Here is a 16,365-nt window from a genome sequence, read left to right as displayed (position 1 = left end):
TCAGACAGATCCTTCTCTGTCACCATGGGGAAATACTTTTCCTCTTCTGCCCCTGTTGATTGTGGTGTGCCTCAGGGGTCCGTATTAAGCCCCACGCTGTTCTCCCTGTACATGCTGCCCTTGGGACTCATCTTTAAAAAACATAACATCTCCTATCACTACTATGCAGATGATATCCAAATTTACTTTCCTCTAAATTTGGATGCTTCGTCTCGGCTCTCGCATTTGTTCGACTGTCTGCGGGAGGTTAAAGACCGACTATCCCAGAACTCGTTTATCTTAAATGAAAGCAAAACAGAAATGATTGTTTTTGATAGCCACGTTCCCCTGGGCCAGCTAACTGATACAATGGGGTCTTTTGCCAGCCACCTTTCTCATTCTGCCAGAAACCTCAGAGAGCTCATGGATAGTTCTTTTAAATGAAACAAGCAGGTATCCACGGTGCTAAAAAAAACAGCTTCCATCAATTACGCCAAATTTCCACATAAAGAACTCGAAAAACGTATCCATCCCTTCATCACTTCTAGACTATTGCAACTCTCCTTACCTGGGCCTCCAACTCTCCCTCCTTCAGCACCTGCAGTCAGTCCAAAATGCGGCAGCACGCCTCTTAACCGGCACCAGAAGGCATGAGCACATCACCCCTGTCCTCGCTAACCTACACTGGCTTCCCATCAAATATCGCATTGATTTAAAAATCCTTCTGCTCCCTTTTAAAATGTAAATAAATAATAAATAAATAACCCGGCCCTTAGCTACTTAACTGATGTCCTAAATCCAACTGCTCCTAATGCAACCAAGGTCTCGTTTAAAAACCTGAGGTGACCTTGCATTTACCATCATTGCCCCTAGACTGGAATGATCTCCCAGTCAAAATCCGTACTTCAGAATCAGTTCAATCGTTCAAATCCTGTTTAAAAACACACTTGTTTAACTTAACTTTTGAAACGAGTTAGTTTGACTTTCATTCAGCCTGCACTACACCATATAAATGCAATTTTAAGTATAATTGTACTATTTCTTCTTTGTTCTGTCTGCATTGCAGTTTTATTGTGAAGCACTTTGATGTACACTAGTCTTTTAAATGTGCCATATAAATAAACTTTGACTTGACTTATGATGATATAAAGCTGAGCTGTGATTTCTGATGCTGAGTGATGCTGATTGGTTGAGCACTCTCACTCATTCTGCGTTTTTACAGATGTTGTTCAGGGTCAAACAGGTTCCAAACCAGCTCAAGTATCTCTGTGAATCCTCTAAAACTGAGGAAAAGAGCTCCAGTGCTTCCTTCATTCCCTCCTTTAGGACACATGGAAGCTTCCCTACTGCTGCATCTTTCATCTTGTGCCAAAAGGTGCTAATGCAGAAATGACTTCAAATTAAAACTGAAATTTGTTGTTTCTGAAACTCATTCAGAGACCTGCAAGTGTGTGTGTGTGTGTGTGTGTGTGTGTGTGTGTGTGTGTGTTGTTCACAGATGAGTCCTGACTTGACATCAGATCTCAGCTGCAGGCTGAAAACATGAAGTCTGACCGTCTATGGGTTACAAACATCAGCTCCCTGCTGATTGGCTCTCCACACTCCCGCCTGACCATAAACTATCCAATCAGATCTGTGCATGAGGAATTTGAACTGCAGGTTCACGTTTTATTTGGAGGTTATGCTGCTTTTAGCCAATCAGAGAGCAGCATGGGCATTTACTTTCATTCACTTTGATTCATTGAAATACTACAAAAGTACTGAAGTACTACAACTATTACAGTACTGTGATCACTACAGTTATTACTGCTGCAGCAGCTCAGCTATGAATCAGCTGATGCTTCTCTGTATAAGTAATCAGGTCTTTAAGTGTGTTTGGTGTTTTTTGTGTCTGCAGTTTTTAACCTTTCTCATGAGTCATGTGATCAACATGACTTCTTTAACCAGGTACAGAGTATTCGGATACTTTACTTATGTAAAAGTATCACTGAAGCAGCATGAAAATACTTGTGTAAGAGACCTGACAGCTCTCAGGCTCTGTTTTCTCATCTTTCCTTTTTTATTTTGTCTCATCCGGATCCTCCCCTTCCTGCCTTTGTGATCCCGCTCGTCCATCTAATATCTAAATCTGCACGTTTACCTGTAACTATCTGTCGCCCATCTTTTACTCACTTCAGTTCAGTTTGAGGCAACTGCCCCAACCATGAAAGCAAAGAAGCCGTCCTCATCTCTAACCTGAGTTTTACCTGCAGCCTGAATTACAAAGGAAAAAAAATCCTGTGATTTATTTTCCACATTGCTTTAGTTCAGCTATCAGGCCAAGAGGTCACCTGACAGGTTATCAGCCCTATAAGTCAACCCAGGGTTTATCAATCCAGCTAGGAAAGAGGCGGGGCCTGCAGCATCCGACCAATCAGAAACATGAACAGGTCTGAGTGACTGATTTTAACAATGAGCATAAAATTGGAATATTAGAGAATTATAAAGATGTTAAATATGTGATACAGCCTGAAAGTAACACAGCTGCACTGAGTGCTGTATTATATATGATATTTAAATAAATCCAGTTAAAGCGACAAAGGCTGTAAATAAAGAAACCAGCTGAGTGTGTCGCTATCACGACTCTGTCATTCAGCTCTGAACATGCACCTGGTCCCAGGAGACCGGTCTAGCTCTAGATTCAGGCTTCATTTAGTTTTAGTCTCAGGTTAAATTTGAACATTAACAGAAAGTAGATTTTAGAATTAAAGTCTTTGTAAAATGTCTAAAACAAAAAGAGTGGATCAAACTCGATGAGTCAACCTGCTGTTAGAGGCTCGGATGCAGGAAGATCTGATTCTAGCTGTTTATTCTGCGTTAGTGAGTCAGCTGTAACCCCGACAGGGTTAAACAATAAAGAACTAAAGTCAGAATTCAAACCAGTGAGCAGGCTTGCTCAGAGAGTTTAAATAAAGCCAACGACCAGAAGCCTCGAGGTCCCCGTTTCAGGATTATCTCGCAGTGTGACGCTTCACAGAAGGATGGAGGAACTTAAAGTAGTTTGCATGAGAAAGGCGAAGATTAAAGACACTGAGGCTCATCAGGGAGAGACGACGACTTCAGTCACACTGCACAAAACACACCGTCTTAAAATCTGCACGCTCGGGTCTGAGAGCTCTTCCTGCAAGAATGAATGGATTTCCAGGGACCTGATTGGTCAGTGCTTTTGTTTATATTGATCTCTAATCTTGAACATAACCGGGCCTGGAGCAGAGCAGGTCTGCAGGATAGGTTACCATGGCGATGTACCCTGGATTAAACCTGAAGTTGCCTCAATCAGCCCCAAACCCTGAGCACACACAGACCTCTGCTCCGACATCTCTGTCCACTCTGCAGACGACACTGACCAATCAGGTCTCAGCAGGCTTTGGGTGCATGCAGGTAAACTGTCTGTGTGCAGAGCAAAGTTACTGTTTCGGTTTCAAACTTCAGCTGCAGAGACTGGCAGATGGAAACAGGACCTGTAAACTGTTCAGTGTCATCAGACGAGCTGATGGGTTTCTAGGAACAAACGCTGTGAGAGGTGAGTGTGTTTAAACTATTTTACCTTTACAATGAGACACAAAGGTGGAGGAGACACACCCTTGGACTGTAGGTGGAGATGAACTGAGTTTTAACTGTTTCACAAACTGTTGGCACGCTTTGGGCTGTTTTTACAGATTTATTCACACAAACAGGCGAGTCCAGAGAAAGCAGAAAACAAGAAGACGAAACAGAAAAAGATCGTCACACACGGCGGCTCCACGTTCAGCCTCCTGCTGCACAGAAACACTGAAGCATCGTCTTAAATCCACCAGCCCAGCAGGAAATCTGAAAACTGAAATATTCAAGCATCTAAAAGGTTTTTCAGTAAATACACAGATCCCACGTCTGCAGCTACAACCTGCTTGTTGAGTTAGTTAATTTGAGTTAATCCCTTAAATTACCAGTGAGCCTCTGTAAACAACACGCACTAGTTTGGCTGGTTAGTTTTGTTATTCCTCCCTGTGATCATTTCACTGTTTAATGGAGACCAGTTTGCATCACGATGTGGTCTCTGTGTAAACCAGCTCTGCAGTCACATCATTTCTGTGCAGCTGGATTTATGTCTTCTGTGTTTTTAATCATTTCTTTCTTCAGACACAGTCTGACCGACGTCCACGCTGCACAGCAGAAAGTCTGCAGAGCTCAGAAGAACTCCACCGTTTCACTTTGTGTTCTTCGGCAGACTTCAGACCTCGATGAAGGCCACAGGCTGAGACACGTCGGTCTCAGTGAAACTGTTCAGTCCACCTGAACAGGATCAGCAGGTGTGATAAATAAACAGTTTCCATGTTATTGTGAATAATATCACAGCACATTCCTGAGAAACAGACGCTGATTTATGTTCCAGCTGCTTGTTCTGCAAGATTTCATCGTTTTTACAGGCACTCACTACTCGGCGTGATGAGGATGATGGGAAGTTGTGTGAAATAGACTCTGGTCACTTCATTAGGTACACCTTGTTGGCCCTGGGTTGGACCTGTTTTGCCTTCAGAGCTGCTTTAATTCTCATCACTCAGCAACAACAAGGAGCTCAAACATTCCTCACAGATTGTGGTCATGCGACATCATCATGACATCATCACACCAGCATCCATGATTTGAATCTCTCGTTCCTCTGGCTGTGAAGGCTGTTTGGGTGCAGAGATCAGCGTCATGACCAAGAAACCGGCCTGAGATGATGTGAACTGTGGTGTGTTTTCCTGCTGGAAGCATCAACAATGGCAAACTGTAGTCACAAAGGGACACGATCAGCAACAATGCTCAGCTGGTACTGAGAAGTGTGCTAAAAAATCCCCCATAATGTTACATCATCGCCTGAAACACTGGTACAAGCACGATGCATCCATGCTTTGATGTTTACAACAAATTTGAAGAAAACCGTGTGAATGTTACAGCAGGAATCAAAATGAGGCATCGTGGTTGCAGCCGTACGCTGGCCTGTGTGAGCTGTAGACAAACTCAGAGATGTTTGTGTGTGAAAATCCAATCAGATCAGCCTGTCTGCTAAAAACACCACATTCAAAGTCACTTAAATCACATTTCTTCTTTCTTCTGCTCAGTTTGAACTTCAGCAGGTCGTCCTGACTGTGTCTTTATCACGTGGCAGATTAGACATTTGTATTAATGAGCAGTTCAGTGTGTATCTAACATGATGGTCTTTAATTTAACTGCACTCCCAGTCACACACTGTGGTGTTTGGCACTGACCAGCAGACAGATTTCCTGCTGTAGAATCTTCGACTCTGAGTTCCTCCAAAATATTTGAATTTGACACTGATGAAGGAACAAAGGATGAAAACCCGCCTGATGTCACTGTAACTTGTTGTTGATTAAAGTATTATAGTTTCAGTTCATGTGTGTTTTGGTGTGATTGAATACTGTGTGAGTACGCTGTGATACAGAATTCACTCAAACTTACCTTTAAGGTTTTTAAAAACCGTTTTATAAGATGAGTTGAGCTCTGTGTGAGTAACTGTCACTTTATTGTTTTTGCATAAAAATGTTTGAAAGCACATTAAATGCAGGGAGAATGTTTCAGAATATCATTTTGCAAAGAGATGAAGGAAAGGATGAATTTGTACATGAAGTTTGGTTTCTTGAGGCAAAACTGAAGGTTTGAAACTGATTCATTCAGGAGGATTATCGTTAATTATCCTTCTGATTTTCCTCAAACTCAATCTGAGCCTCCTGAATTCAGCTCATATTCACAACAGCGAGTCCAACACAAACACTGTCAGTGTTGTTTCTGACCAGTGTTTCATTTTAAATCAGAAATATAAAGAAATATTCCAAATATTTGACACCAGAGGGAGAAATTTAAGGATAAAAGTCATAAATATCCACCACATAGTCCATGTGTTTCATAATCTGTTTTTAAGAATTGGTCTGGGTTCTTATAATTTTGATGGTTCACACTGATATTCACACTTACTCTTAATCTATGGTGCTTTTTGTGTATAAGCAGTTCAAAGTTATATTGAAGAGCAAAGAAAATGATTTAAGTTACAGTTTAAATATCTTTTAAATTCATCTGTGACGTAACACTTTTTGATTTCAGGGTTAGTTTGAGTTTAAACCTTTAAACCGTCTCTTGCTCTCTTACATGGACGTGTGCTCTTGGTTCTTCCTCTGCAGGCTGCCTCCTCCTGCCTCTCAGCTCCACTCATTCTTGGAGCGTTGCTGCCCCCATGTGTCCAAACTCTGAGTTACATGTTGTTTCCTCTGCAGCAGGTCTGACCCTTAAATAAAACTGGAAAAACTCTAAGCTGCCACACATTTCATCATTCTGAAAGTAAAATGTTTCTCTTAAATCAAATGATCATTTTCAAAAAGTCTAAAAAAGTGCAACAGGAAGTGATGCTTCTTCAAAGGTTTAGGTTGGATTATAAGGGACATACAGCACATCTGAACTGATAACAGCGACTACTGCACATGCTCAGTAACTGCCGTGGGACAATTAAAGGAATTATGTCATTTATCATCCTGTTTTTCCTGTAAGCTGAATAATGTGTAGCCAATCAAAGTGCTCGAATAAACTTGCAGAGGTGTGACTTGCAGACTTGTAGCTTCAGGTCAGAAACAGAAACACACATTTTTAGGCAAAGGAGGAAACATCTGGTGTCCAGCTGTTAAAGACACAAAAGGGCATTTAATGCTTCAAATGATTCTCGTGAATCGCGGATGAAGCTGGTGACAAAAGCAGTTACTTAAAGTTTTGAATGCAGTTTTGTATTTTCTGTTTTGGCTCACTGAGCCTCACAGACAGACAGACCAGGGCTGTAAATGACCTCATACTGACTTTTCCTAAAGCTGAAGGAGAATTGAAGAAGACTGTGGATATGAATAAAAACCTTTCATCTAATTAGAAATCCATCCATCCATTTTCATCCGCTTTATCCGAGGCCGGGTCGCGGGGGCAGCAGCCTAAGCAAAGAGGCCCAGACCTCCCTCTCCCCAGCCACCTCCTCCAGCTTATCCGGGGGAATACCAAGGCGTTCCCAGGCCAGCCGAGAGATATAATCTCTCCAGCGTGTCCTGGGTCTGCCCCGGGGCCTCCTCCCGGTGGGACATGCCTGGAACACCTCTCCCAGGAGGCGCCCAGGGGGCATCCTTGTCAGATGCCCGAACCACCTCAGCTGGCTCCTTTCAATGTGGAGCAGCAGCTGCTCTACTCTGAGCCCCTCCCGGATGGCCGAACTTCTCACCCTATCTCTAAGGGAGAGGCCAGCCACCCTTCGGAGGAAGCTCATTTCTGCCGCTTGTATCCGCAATCTCGTTCTTTCGGTCACTACCCACAGCTCGTGGCCATAGGTGAGGGTAGGGACGTAGATCGACCGGTAAATTGAGAGCTTCGCTTTTACACTCAGCTCCCTCTTCACCACGACGGACCGGTGCAGCGTCCGCATTACTGCAGCTGCAGCCCCAATCCGTCTGTCGATCTCCGGCTCCCTTCTCCCATCACTCGCGAACAAGACCCCGAGATACTTGAACTCCTCCACTTGGGGCAGGAACTCATCCCCGACCCGGAGTGGGCACTCCACCCTTTTCCGGCTGAGAACCATGACCTCAGATTTGGAGGTGCTGATCCTCATTCCCGCTGCTTCACACTCGGCTGCGAACCGTTCCAGTGCGAGCTAATTAGAAATCCCAGTCTTCAATTAATTCAATACAAAATATTACATAGAGTGCACTATACAGGTCATCGGATGTTCAAGATGGGCTTTACGTCTACCAACAACTGCTCACACTGCCAAACCAATTCACCGGACAATTATATCCACGCTCTTTGGTTCTGTCCACCAGTTCAGAAGTTTTGGTGCGAGATATGTGAAGACTTATCGAAGTGTCTGAAATGTAACATTCCAACTTCCCCCTTAGTGTGTTTGTTGGGCAGCTTAGATAATGTTACTTCAGAAAAGAATATCGCCCATATGGTTTTCACTGCCCTATGCATAGCCAAGAAAACAGTCCTCATGAACTGGAAAAATAAAAATAATCTTAATTCTAACCAATATAGAAATTATCTATTAGATTACATTAGTCTTGATACAGCCTCTGCCACCACATCAGATCAATTGCTCTGGGCTCCTTTGATCAGCTCCATCACCTAGTGGGGGTGGGGGGGGTCATAGTTTGGTCCCGCCTTCACTGTTGTGATTGGTGTGGGGGTAGGGACAGGCTTAAGGCGTCGGGGGGTTCCCCGGAGGTATCTTCCTTGGGGGGCTCAACCCGGGGTAGCGGTCATGTCCGGTTAGGGGCTCTGTTGGCTCTTAGATGATGGTTTCCTCGTGGCTGCGTGCAGCGGGGAAGGGGGAGGGTCTGTGCTGACTGACGTGGGTTACTCGGTCTGGGTGCAGTTCCCCCCTCCAGGGGCAAGGGTACCTAGACCCGGTTTGTAGAGTACGATTGGGGAGTGTGATCGTGTGTACAGCGTCTCTTTATATCTGTCTCCACGTTGGTTGAGTGTGGAGTGAGTGCATATGAGAGCATGAGGGTGGGAATGGATGTTTGTGTCTGTGTGTGCCTGTATGTCTGTGTCTATATAACATGGACTGAACCACCACTCACAACCACTAGCACTTTATATAGCCTCTGTAGAAACTATCTACACCCTCACTTATCTTAACTGCACTACTGTATAGCTCTGTGTAAATAATCATTCTGTACATTCGATAATCTTTAATCCTACAACTGTTTACAACTTGCTTAGTTCCCATTTCTGTATAGCTGTATATCTCAGATTCTGTAAAGTTATTTATTTCATATTCTGTATAGTTTTTCATATTTATATCCTGTTCATAGCCTGTACATAGCTTGTACTCACTACAGCCTGTACATACTGATAGTTATAGAATATTCACAACATACTTCATACCATGTACATTATAACATATAATAATAGACCCATTTCTGTAATATACTCACATATCTATATTATTGCTAATATATATTGTAATATATCTATATCACTAAAGCACTTCTGGATGGATGCAAACTGCATTTCGTTGCCCTGTACCTGTGCATGTGCAATGACAATAAAGTTGAATTCTAATTCTAATTCTAATTCTATTTCTATATGTCAGGTTGGGTATCAGGCGCCACCTCTCTGGGGACATCTCAGGCCCTCCAAGGTATGGAGGCCTATCTCCCCCTACCACCACTTCCCCTGCCAGTGGCGGACTCCCTCAGACATCGGTGCGTTGGTGGTTCTTTGTGTCCGGGGATGGGCGTCCAGGTACACACCGGCTCACTCCTTGGCGGCCGCTTATCGGGGCCTGGAGCCTGGGGCTTGCTTGGGCCACTTCGGAGGTGGGGTGCCCCCGGCCTCTCGGCCTGGGGCTCGGTCACTCAGGCACAGCTGGCTGCCGGCGGAGCTCACGGGCGCGTCACTGCAACTCCCCCTGGCTTCTGCTCCGCGGCTGCTGGGCGAGCCCTCATCTGGGACTCTCCTCAGCTCTTTCTGGGACAGTGGCGCGGCTGCCCCTCTGTTGGTCTTCCTTGGCCTCTTGTGTTCTGGGGGCCTCTGGATGTCTGGAGTTTTGATCTCCTCCATACCTGCTTCATGCCCTGGAGGACGGGGCTGTGGCCCCCCCACACTCCCTAGCAGATCATTACATGAAGGAACCTTTTAAATACAAGCGCGTCCATGCTCACAGGTGTACACACGGGTGATCACACCCACAAACTACACCCTTTTTGGCTCCTACCTCAAAGCACACTGTGTTCTGTTGATCTTATGTGCTGCACAATAATGTTTAATATTTAGTATTTACTTTTGCTTGTTTTCTCTTTTTATCCAAGAGAAAACTCTGCCACCTGGCTGTAGCTCAGGTGGCAGAGCAGGTCAGCCACTAATCAGAAGGTCGGTGGTTCGATCCCAGGCTGCCTCCTGGCTGCCAAATATCCTTGGGCAAGATACTAACCCCATGTTTGCCTACTGGTGGTGGTCAGAGGGCCCGGTGGCGCCACTGTCTGGCAGCCTCGCCTCTGTCAGTGCGCCCCAGGGCAGCTGTAGCTGCAATGTAGCTGCCATCATCTGTTTGAGGATGAGTGAATGTAGTGTGAAGCGCTTTGGGGTCCTTAGGGACTAGAAAAGCGCTATACAAATGCAGGCCATTTAACAGGTGATCCAGGTGATTGATAAATATATATGTATTTCTTGTCCCCCCACCTCTTGTTTGTTTTTTGCCCTTTATCACTGTTCCTCTTCCGTTCCTGTTTTCTTTCCCTCCCTCTCTTTCTTTCTCCCACTCATGTCTGTCCTGTGTGTAACAACTGAAAATAAAATAAAATAAACAATAAAAACAAAGGTCAATCAAATGGACCAATACAGCGAGGCCGGGATGGTCCATTTGATAAAGTAAATCCGTTGGGCGTCTTTCTTTGCCTTTAGACAATAATTCTGATGAAAAAGAACCAAAAAAAAAGCTACATTACACTGTTGAATCATGTGACGCAGAGGTCACATGATGTGTGTCTGCTGTGTTTACACTACAACTTCCAGGAGATGGACTACAAAATATGCTCCTGACATTCTTCTCCTCACGAGATTATTACCACTTTGCTTCATTACCAAAGAAATATTTATCACTGAAATGTTTCTCACCCTGAGATCATTTCTTAGTTTCTCTTCCTGCTGCAGAGACGATCCAGTGTAACTGCTGCTTAGTTCAGGCGTCCTGTGACTGAAATAAAAAAAACCAAGTTTATAATATTTCTGTGGAGAGCTTATGAAGGGAGGTTACAACACGAAGTGGAAAACACATTTATTTAAACTCGTCAGTGATACTGATCTTATGTTTTCATGAAGTTTCTGATAGTGGCATTATGTGCATGTGACTCCTCTGCTAAAACAAACAAGGTGAGGAGGTGAGGGTGTGTAGTTTTGGGAACTCAGAAATGGGGCAGGATCCTGCAGGGCTGAGGATGAAACAGGTGAGATGGTGCTACTCCCTCATTCTTCTGTTTTCCTGTGAGTTTCATTTCCAACTCTGCACATCTTTGACTTCTTGACTCCTCTCCTCGTATCCTAGTCCCTCCCACCAGAGACCTGAGCGGAGGTGAGGATGAGGAATTTAAAGAGCTGTCAGTAAAATATGACGTCTGACACATCTGCATCTGAAACTGTTACAGCTGAAATAACAGAATCTAGCTGTGGGCCATAACAAATCAGAGTTTGATGTGAAAAACAACAACAACAGAGGATGGGTTGTTTTCACCCTACATGCTTTCTGTATTTCAGCTACATGCTCAAGTTAAAAACACGTGTACAATAGAACTTCTTTGTCATCATACATGTACAACAGTATTGTGGGTGCTCCACACCAACTGTGCAGGAATAAAATATAAATAATAAGACAGCAGGAATAAGTAAGAGACAGGAGGAGTATACAGTATATAAAACAAGAAGTAGGCACATATTAGAGGACAGCTTACATACACCTGTGCATCCTCGATCATGACTCCTGCAGGATCTGCTGTCCTCGGACTTCGGTTGCATTTCGGTAACTGTCACCTTTAGTGAGGTGACAAATTTCAGGACAGGAGCGAGGTGACAGGAGGCAGAATTCAGTGATATCAGAAAACTCCAAAGTTATTTATACACTTTTCCACACATTCCAACTTTTAAGTGCGACAAACATACAAAAAAGTGAAATCAAGAAGACGGCAAACACTTTCACACCACTGTACTTTTACTTTTGGGCTCCAGGTCCAGATACGATTTTAGTATAAGGTTAGTCTGTTTTACGGTGAATGGAAAGTTTGAATTGGTTGCTTACTGTGTAAATAATTTTGTTTACATTTTTTAATCATTGTGTGGCTGTTTTGTGGTTTGATACCTGAAACAAAGATTTCTAAACTGGAGCCTCCACAGAGGATCAGTAATCACTGAATTCGAGCGCTCATATTCAGACACTGATCCCAGAAAGTTGATTCTGTTCATCCCCAACATTATAAACAGTGCATTTACCTACATGACTGACAATGGGCTGTGAGGACAGTTTCTTGATCATTAATATGAAGCTCTTTATTACATTGATCAGTTGGGGATTGGCTGCAATCACAGCACTGTAAGATCTTATTAGAGCACTTCGCTCTCGCTCTGCAGGCCTACTTATTGTTTTGCTTTTGGAACTGTGTCTTCATTCCACCTACTTCACATACGAGGCTCAGTTCTACAGGCAGAAACATGAGTGTGCCATGGGTCCCCCAGTTTCACCCACTGTGGCCAATTTGTACATGGAAGAAGTGGAAAAGAGGGCTTTGTTATCCTACCCTGGAACACCACCACACCACCACCACCTTACCACAGATCATGGATCACATTACCTCGGCGGACCAACACACCAGGGAGGATATGAAAACTGACAAGCAGGGCTGGGTTGTTTTCCCCTTTATAAGCACAGGTGCAGGTAATGAGCCCTTCTTGTTGTGTGAATCTGGAACTATGTGAATCCCTGGTGCAAGCATTGCTATTTGGCCTTTTTAATCTTTCTAAAAAAGAAAAGAAAAAGCTTGATATGGGTTACATAGGCTTCTATTAGAGACGTAGGCCACAGAAAACTGTTTTGCTTAAGTTTCAGTAGAGTATGATGTTTATGTTGATTTTGATGTTCTCTTTCTGATACTTACTAGGGTGTGACCCTAACCTGGAGACAGCTAATTAAAAGACAGACATACCTTTCAGTAGGAGGGATATGGTAAGTGTGCTCAGTGTATGAATGTCTTGTTTTACTTTACAGATTTCCAACCAGTTGCTCTGCTGGGGAGCATTTCTGGCTGCCAAGTTCTTTATATTGCAATTTGTTTTAAATCTGGTTTAACTCGCAGAGCTGAGCGCTGTTCTTGTTGTGGTTGTTTTCCGTATATTTGGTTGTATGTTATTGTATCAGAAAGCCCCAATTCATTTATTGTGTTTCAGCGGGGTGTAACCCTTTCTTGTTGTTGCAGACAAGGCGCTGCGTGGAAACTGATTTTCCTTGCCACGGTGAGCTTGAGGGCTGGCACTGAAGATTCTCTCTGACATGTTTGTCCGTGGGTTGAAGTGTAGATTGCTGTGCATTCAATGTGTTCATGGTGTTTGTTCCCCACAGCGCTTATCCTCTTTTATGTACTGTAAACCTCCTGTATGGTAAGTACTGTATCGTATTTGGTGGTACTTTTACATGTACAGAAATGTATTCCTTGTATTAGCATTGAACCCTGTGAACTGACTGTGTGTTTACAGCTCATCTCCCTTTTAAAAAAGTGGCTCCAACAGATAACATACATTTTCTCAAACAGTGTCCCTCCTGTTTTCCATTCCCTCTGTATCCCTGTGTGTATAAGGATAAGCCTGATAAGTGTAAGCTGTGTTTTCCTGTTTGTTGCTGGTTCATCTGCATCTCTCCTGCGTGTCAACTGTGTATCACCTGCTGAGTTTCTCCATCTTCCAGGTTCCGTGTTTCTCCACCTCAGGTTTTTATGTTTCATGCCCAGGTTTATGGCCTCATGCTTTTGGTTCCTTTGTTTTATTTCATAGTTGCTCCCACTTTAGGTTTTGTTTAAGTTTAGTTGCTACCATGCTCTGCTTTTCTTTGTATTTCATCCCCGACTGTAAATAAAGCTCACTCACAGTTAAGTCAGTCGTCAGTGCCTGCACTTGGGTCCGGGGCCGGCTATACACTGGGGCAAGAGGGGGCAATGCTCCCTTAAACAAATGTCCTGCCCCTTAAGTCAAACTTTTAGAAGTTCAGAAAGAAAATAATTGATTACCCACAAACTGAATATGGACAAGATTTACTACAGTAGCTGAAAAATCCACTGAAGTCTTTTTTTTTTTTTTCTCGCCTGTCCCATTTGGTTCTTTAGCCATCAGAATTGTTGTCTGAAGACCAATAAGGATACCCAATGGATTTACTTTGCCAAATGGATCTTCGTGGCATTGCCGTATTGGTCCATTTGGTCGATCTTTGTTTTTATTATTTATTATATTTTATTTTCAGATGTTACAGACGGGACAGACATGAGTGAGGGATAGGAAAGGGAGAAAGAAAGAGGAAGGAAAGGAAAAACAGAAGGGGAGAGGGACAGTGAGAAAGGGGGGGAGAAAAAAAATAAAAATCTCCTGGATCACCTGTTGAGAGAAGAATAGAAAACAAGCAAAAAAGACAAAAAAAACAAAGCAACATACTAAACACAACACCATCGCATTAATCTAGCTAAGTGTAAACAGCAGTAAATACTAAATATTCAATGTTGTTGTGCAGCACGCAGGACAGATGTGCTTCGAAGTAGCAGCCAAGAAAGGTGTAATTTAAGTCTACGAGCAGTGAACACCCGTGTGCATACCTGTGTGGATCAGCATGCTTGCATTCCAAAGGTTTCTCCATGTAATGATCTGCTAGGGAGTGTGGGGGGGCCACAGCCCCGTCCTCCAGGGTGTGAAGCGGGTATGGAGGAGATCAAAACTCCAGACATCCAGAGGCCCCCAGAACACAAGAGACCAAGGAAGACCAACAGAGGGGCAGCCGCGCCACTGTTCCAGAAAGAGCTGAGGAGAGTCCCAGATGAGGGCTCACTCAGCAGCCGCGGAGCAGAAGCCAGGGGGAGTTGCAGTGACGCGCCCGTGAGCTCCGCCGGCAGCCAACTGTGCCTGAGTGACCGAGCCCCAGGCCGAGAGGCCGGGGGCACCCCACCTCCGAAGGGGCCCGAGCGAGCCCCAGGCTCCAGGCCCCGATAAGCGGCCGCCAAGGAGTGAGCCGGTGTGTACCTGGACGCCCACCCCCAGACACAAAGAACCACCAACGCACCGACACCTGAGGGAGTCCGCCACCGGCAGGGGAAGTGGTGGTGGGTGGAGATAGGCCTCCAAACCTTGGAGGGCCTGAGATGTCCCCAGAGAGGTGGCGTCTGATACCCAACCTGACATATAGACACAGACATACAGGCACACACAGACACAAACATCCATTCCCCCCCTCATGCTCTCATATGCACTTACTCCACACTCAACCAACGTGGAGACAGACATAAAGAGACGCTGTACACACGATCACACTCCCCAAGCGTACTCTACAAACCGGGTCTAGGTACCCTTGCCCCTGGAGGGGGGAACTGCACCCAGACCCAGGTGGTGTTACCCTTTTCCCTGCGGTGGGGAGAGGCAGACCACCCCGACTCCGTAGCAGCAGGGAGGCCCCACACCCCAGACCGCAGTCGGACGGCCAACTCCTCCTAGCCCTCCCGCTCCAGCAGGCCGCAGAGAACGGGGGTGGGAGAAGACTCCAAACCTCCCTCCACCCGCTCATTGTAGTGTTGATGCATGTGTGTTCTAAGGTGCAATTAAAACCCAGGAGGGCATGGAGCTACCTGCCAAGGAGCAGCAGGTAAGCGCATAGTCCCTCCTGCTAGCCCTCAATGTCTACGTGTATTTAAAATTGAGAGGTGGGCAGTCTTTTGAGCGCCTGGTTCTCTCCCATCTCAAGACCCTCACGGCCCCCCTCCTGGACCCCCTGCAGTTTGCATACAGAGCCAACAGGTCTGTAGACGACGCCATCAACATGGCCCTACACTTCATCCTGCAGCATCTGGACTCCCCAGGAACCTACGCCAGGATCCTGTTTGTGGACTTCAGCTCTGCCTTCAACACCATCCTTCCAGACCATCTCCGAGGCAAGCTTTCCCAGATGAATGTGCCTGATCCCATCTGCCGGTGGATCACTGACTTCCTGACGGACAGGAAGCAGCATGTGAGGCTGGGAAAGAATGTCTCGGACTCCCGGACCATCAGCACCGGCTCCCCTCAGGGCTGTGTTCTTTCTCCTCTGCTCTTCTCCCTGTACACCAACTGCTGCACCTCCACCCACCAGTCTGTCAAGCTAATCAAGTTTGCAGATGACACCACCGTTATTGGGCTCATCTCTGACGGGGACGAGTCTGCCTACAGGAGGGAGGTTGAACGTCTGGTGTCCTGGTGCAGCCACAACAACCTGGTGCTGAATGCCCAGAAGACAGTGGAGATTATTGTGGACTTCAGGAAGCACACAGCCCCACTCCCCCCCATCATCCTGACTGACACCCCCATCACCTCTGTGGACTCATTCCGCTTCCTGGGTACCACCATCACCCAGGACCTGAAGTGGGAGCCCACCATCACCTCCGTCATCAAGAAAGCCCAGCAGAGGATGTACTTCCTGAGGCAGCTGAAGAAATTCAACCTGCCAACACGGACGATGATGCAGTTCTACACTGCAATCATCGAGTCCATCCTCACCTCCTCCATCACCGTGTGGTATGCTGGAGCCACTATCAGGGACAAACAGAGACTGCAGTGTGTTGTGCG

The 16,365-nt window shown here is 45.3% G+C and overlaps 1 long non-coding RNA gene across 1 annotated transcript; it reads right to left on the bottom strand.

Annotated features, from left to right (window-relative positions):
* Window positions 1-13,992: 13,992 nt before the first annotated feature.
* On the bottom strand, window positions 13,993-15,490 carry LOC145421743 (uncharacterized). Its single transcript, XR_013903111.1, has 2 exons — window positions 14,373-15,490; window positions 13,993-14,157 (listed from the first exon to the last, which is right to left on the bottom strand). It is a non-coding gene; the product is annotated as an uncharacterized LOC145421743 (long non-coding RNA).
* Window positions 15,491-16,365: the final 875 nt, after the last annotated feature.

This window comes from Astatotilapia calliptera, chromosome 18 (genome assembly GCF_964374335.1).
Source record: "Astatotilapia calliptera chromosome 18, fAstCal68.1, whole genome shotgun sequence".
Classification (NCBI taxonomy): Eukaryota; Metazoa; Chordata; class Actinopteri; order Cichliformes; family Cichlidae; genus Astatotilapia; species Astatotilapia calliptera.
Note: the sequence above shows the minus strand (reverse complement) of the source record. Positions and strands in the feature narration are given on the sequence as shown.